This window comes from Chrysochloris asiatica, unplaced genomic scaffold (assembly GCF_000296735.1).
Source record: "Chrysochloris asiatica unplaced genomic scaffold, ChrAsi1.0 scaffold00136, whole genome shotgun sequence".
NCBI classification, from domain to species: domain Eukaryota; kingdom Metazoa; phylum Chordata; class Mammalia; order Afrosoricida; family Chrysochloridae; genus Chrysochloris; species Chrysochloris asiatica.
This window is the reverse complement of record NW_006408654.1, coordinates 8,579,430-8,584,972: the sequence shown is the minus strand read 5'-3', so window position 1 is coordinate 8,584,972 and position 5,543 is coordinate 8,579,430. Positions and strand designations below refer to the sequence as shown.

The following is a 5,543-nucleotide window of genomic DNA, read 5'->3' as shown; positions in this document are numbered from 1 at the left end:
AAAACCTTAAGAAAAGCAAAGAAACATTCTCAGATAGAATTCCAGAAGATGAAAATATTATGAATAGCAATGGAACATTGTAAGATAAAATGCTAGAAGATGAGCCCCTCAGGTTGGAAGGCACTTAAAAGATGACTGGAAAAAGACCTGACTCCTCAAAGTACAGTTGGACATAAAGACTTAAATGGAGCAAAGCTTTAGGTACCTTCATTTGCTGATGATGTACAACTCAAAATGAGAAAAAAAAAAAAAAAAATAACTGGTGCAAACATCCATTAATAATCAGAATATGGAACATATAAAGTATGAATCTAGGAAGATTTTTAGTGCCTAAAATAAAATGAAGCACATAAAAATTAATATCCTAGGTATTTGTAAGCTAAAATGAACTGGTATTTACTATTTTGGATCCCATAATTATATGATTTATTATGCTGGGAACAACAAATTCAAGAGTAATGGTCATTAAAAAGAACATTTCAAAATCTATATTGAAGTATGATAATTTTCATATACCTACAAGAATGACCAGTTAATACTACTGTTATTCAAATTACCAATCACAGAAGCCAGTAATGATGAAATTGAAGATTTCTATTAGCTTCTTCAATCCAAAGAAGAGCTTATAAACTTCTTCTATGATCAAGAAGAGCTTCTTGATACAACATGCAATCAAGATGCATTCATCATTACTGGTGATTGGAATGCGGACGTTGGAAACAAAGAGGAAGATACCCAGGTTCGAAAATATGGCCTTGGTGATATAAATGATGCCAGAAACTACATGATAGAATTTTGTAAGATCAAAGACTTATTCATTGCAAATACCTTTTTATAACAATATAAAAGGTGAGACTATACATATGGACCTCACCAGATGGAATACATAGGAATCAAATTAACAACATCTGTGGGACAATATGAAGGAGAAGCTCAATATTATCAGCTACAACAAGGCCAGCGGCAGACTGTGGAACAGATCATCAGTTGTCCATATGCAAGTTCAGGCTACAGTGAAGACAATTAAAACAAGCCCACAACAGTCAAAACAGCATCTTGAATATATCCCACCTGAATTAAGGGACCATCTCAAGAACAGATTTGATGCATTAGACACTAATGAACAAAGATCAGAAGACTTATGGGATAACATCAAGAATATCAAACAGGAATAGACCAAAAGGTAATTTAAAAGCCAGGAAATAAGGAAAAGACCAAAATGGATGTCAGAAGAGATTCTGAAATGTGCTCTTGAATATAAATAAGTTGGAGCAAGTAGAAGAAATGAAGAATTAAAGGAACTAAAGAGTAGATTAAGAAGAAAAAAATCAAAAGCTATAGTGAAATGTGCAAAGCCATGTAGTTAGAAAACAAAAAGGGGAAATCACAACCAGTATTTCTCAAGCTGAAAAAAAGTGAAGGAAAAACTCAAGCTTCATCTTGAAATATTGAAGAAGTCTATGAGCAAACATCCACAGTTATCTGTCAGTTTATCATACTGTGGTGGCTTGCTTGTTGATGTGATGCAAGAAGTTATGCCACTGATATTTTAAATACAAGCAAAGTCACTCATTATTGGCAGGTTTCAATGGAGCTTCCACACTAAGACACAGTAGAAAGAAAGAGAGGCACACTACTTCTGAATGGTTAGCTAGTGAAAATGTCATGAATATCAGCAGAACACTATCAGATATAGTGTCAAAAGATGAGCCCCTCAGGTTGGTAGGCACTCAGAATAAGTGGGAAGAGTTCCTTTCCAAAGTAGAGTGAACCATAATGGCGTGAATGGAGCAAAGCTATCGGGACCTTCATTTGCTAATGGGACACAATTCAAAATGAGGAGAAACAACAAACATCCATTAAAAATAAGAATATGGACTGTATGAACTATGAATTTAGGAAGATTGGAAGTTGACAAAAATTAAATGATCACATATCTTTGGTATTGTAAGATGAAATGGACTTGTATTAGCTATTTTATTTCTGACGAACATATGGTTTACTGTGCTAGGAACATCAAATTAAAGAGGACTTCATCATCAGAAAGAGCATTTCAAGGACTGTCTTGAAGTATGTAATGCTATCTGTGATAGAGTAATCTCCATAAAACTACAAGAAATACTAGTTAATGCTACTATTATTCATTGAAGCACAAACCAGAAAAGCTAATGATGATGAAACTTAAAAATATTTCTACCAGCTTCTTCAGTCTGAAGTTGATCAAACATGCAATCAAGATGCACTGATAATAGGTACTGCAAAATTGGAAACAAAGAGAAAAAATCAGTAATTGGAAAATATAGCCTTAGTGATAGAAATAATGCTGGTAATCACATGATAAAACTTTTTGGGTTTTTTTTTTTTTGCAAATTAATCTTTATTTTAAAGTCTGTCTACTTAGCACTTTCCATCAACTAGGGGAGCAGAAACTTTCACAGGCTTCACAGTCTTTTGTTTAGGTGCTGCCTTTGTGGGAGCCTTAGCAGCAGCCATTGCTGTCTTTTTAGATGCTTGCTTAGCATTTTGCTTCCTTGGCAGCCCTGATGGCCTGTTCTCTTTGAGCTTTCTAACTTTAGGCTTCTGATTTCACTTGGCCATTATACCAGCAAGAGATACACCAGTGATGGCCCAATGGAATTTGACTGCACAGCGGATACTCTTCTTTTGAATTTCTTCTGATTGCCCCTTTTTGTGCTATAGAGGCCGTTCCAATTTATCTGCTGGAGATTCCTCTTGGAAAGGAATACAGACTCACATTTTGCACTAAGAAGCTGAAAAAACCTTCCTGTTGGTCCTGGCATAGCATCTTCTGTGTCTAAGGTATATTTTGTATATTTTGAAACTGCACAGTTCTACCTTCTTGGCGGCAGCTGGAGAGAAACAGGGAAGATGACAAAGAGAGGATCATGGACTAGAATTTTTTTTCTTTATATTTTTGTTGTGAATTGAGTGATAGTTTTCATGGGAGAACATAGATTTTACACCATCGTTTCATTGCAATTATTACAATGTCCTCAGTGCATCATCATTCAACAGTATTTGCTTTTATTCCCTTGGTTTTGTGGGAGGGGGGTGTAGGTGAGGGTGGGGGATGATACAAACACTCAGGAATATATAATCATTTAAACAACCAAAGGGCACATTCTGAAAACCTGCCTCCTGGCCACCAGCACAGCCTTTCTCTTTCCGTGGGTCTAGAGTCTTCAACTGCTCTATCTCTCCATGTTCTCATCTCTGCCTCCATGTCTGGTGTCACTGCTTCTCTCAATAGGGTCCCGTGTTCTGCTGGAGTTCTTCTCCTTTGATGGTCTAGGGTCCTCTGTTTCTGGACAGTAAGATTATCTACCGCCCATCTTTTTTTTTTTTTTTTTTTTTTTTAATTTAAGGTCTTTATTGTGGATTGAGTGAAAGTTCACAGGGAATATCATCAGTTTTACACTCAACAAATCATACACCTTGCTTTACCACAATGATTACAATCCCCTCCATGTACCATCAGTTAACAGTATTTCCCTCTATCCACTTTAGCTTTTTAAAAACAAACAAAAAATGACTCAGGCATGTATAATAATTTACATCTCCAAAAGGCACATTCTGCAAGTCCTGGCCACCAGCTCTTAGTCCCTCTCTTCTTAGTCCATGAATCTAGAGTCCTCAGCCACTCTCCCTCTCCATGCCCCCATCTCTGCCTCCATCTCTGGCGCTGCTGCTTCTCTGGATAAGGTCCCACATTCTGCTTGATGGTTCTAGGGTCCTCTGTTTCTGGATCGTAAGATTAACCACTCCCCTGTTTTTGTTACAAAACATCCAGCTTTACAATTGTGACAGTCGGAATTAATCATGATAGCAATTATTCACTATTGAATCTTATGAATCTTATCCCCATCTCTTTTAACCAGACCCATCTAGACAAGATGACAGCTATTTAGTGGGGACTCTTTCTTTCCCCCCATACTCTTAAACTAAACTCCCTCTTGAAACTTTGTAAGCCAGTCACTACGTGCTTTTATTGCTCCCTCATTTTAGTTGGCCAATGTTTAAGTTGCCCATCCCTATCTACCCTGTGTACAGAGGAGATAGAAGCATTGATACTTGATGTGAAGATTCGTTCCCTCTCTGTTGGTATTTAGAGTAATTACCGCTCTGTGTATAGCTCAGGTTCATCAAATTGAAGCAACTTACACTTGTTTCCTTTATCCAAAAATAATTTTTTGTTTCCATCTTCCTCTAGTTGAGTTCTGATTATCGAGCTATTGCGGCTAGGTCAAAAGGGTACTGTATACAAGTTTGGGTGTTCTTGTGCCTCTCCCCTCACTTCATATCAGCTGGATGCTTCACTCTCAGCTCTAGCCCTCTGTGGCTCAGTTCTTGACCATGGGCTCAAGTGTCCTCAGGTGCCACCACATTTTGGACCAATCAGCCTTTCCTCTTCTCTCTCTCATCTCCAGGTCAACAGGATTCAATGGACTGGGGTTGAACTCAGCCCATTTCTTCATTGATGACTTTCCGCCTCTTCCACTCACCAGTAGACCAATGTGTTGCCAGCAAGTTTACATACTTGTTTGTGTATTCCCTTTGAGTTTTAGTCTTAGAGAGGAGTTTGTCCTGAAGGCACTTGATTGCTAGCCTTGATGTCTTCCTGGCGAATAACTTGCTTATTCTTATAGTAGCCAGTCTTGCTGACATTTTTGTTTGGGGTTTTTCCTGATGATCTTTCTTTGAAGATGTATCTTCTATCACTGTTGCTGTTCCAGTCTGCTTGTCCTTTCTTGGGGGAATGTCCCACCACATAAGGTTCTGGATGGGATTCAGGATTCCACCTAAGTTCCTATACTCTGTAAAGGCTTTGCAAAAGGCCTATTTCACTGTGCAAGTTGTAGACCCCTTTTAGGTATTACAATCAGTTATAGGCTGAAGACGGGCTTACAAGTTTTCTCTAATCATGTTTCCCAACATTCCTTTCTATCCCACTCAAGTGTCTATTTTATAATAGTAGGCAAGGGAAACTAATAATAATAAGGCAGTCATGGATTTTAGGATTATTTCCTCTCTTCATGCTATTCCTAGATCCCTGTGTCCCAGAGCCCTGTTGTTCCAAGTTTGAGCATGCATCACTATTTACCTCTGTCCCACTTAGGCCATGTAAACCTATCTCAGTGTTCCCCTATCCGTCTTGTTCTTCCACTTCCTCCCCCTTCTTGTATTGCCCTCACAACAGCCAAACTAAACTCCCCACCTCAACCCCACTGTTGTAGTTACCTTGTTGTTGTTGTTGTCAGGTGCCATCAAGTCGGAACCGACTTATAGTGACCCCATGCACAGCAGAACGAAACAATGTCTGATTCTGGGCCAACCTCACTACTGCCGCCACACTTGACACCATCAATGATGCCACCTGGCTGATCCATCTCCTGGGGGTCTTCCTCTTTTTCTCTCATCCTCCACCTTACCCAGCATGACATCCTTCTCCAGTGACTGTTCTCTCTGGATAATGTGTCCAAAGTAGGAGAGACGAAGCCTAGCCATCTTGGCCTCCAAGAAGC

The 5,543-nt window shown here is 38.8% G+C and overlaps 1 pseudogene; it reads right to left on the bottom strand.

Annotated features, from left to right (window-relative positions):
• Positions 1-2,397: 2,397 nt before the first annotated feature.
• Positions 2,398-5,543, bottom strand: part of LOC102812563 — a 29,421-nt pseudogene continuing 26,275 nt past the window's right edge.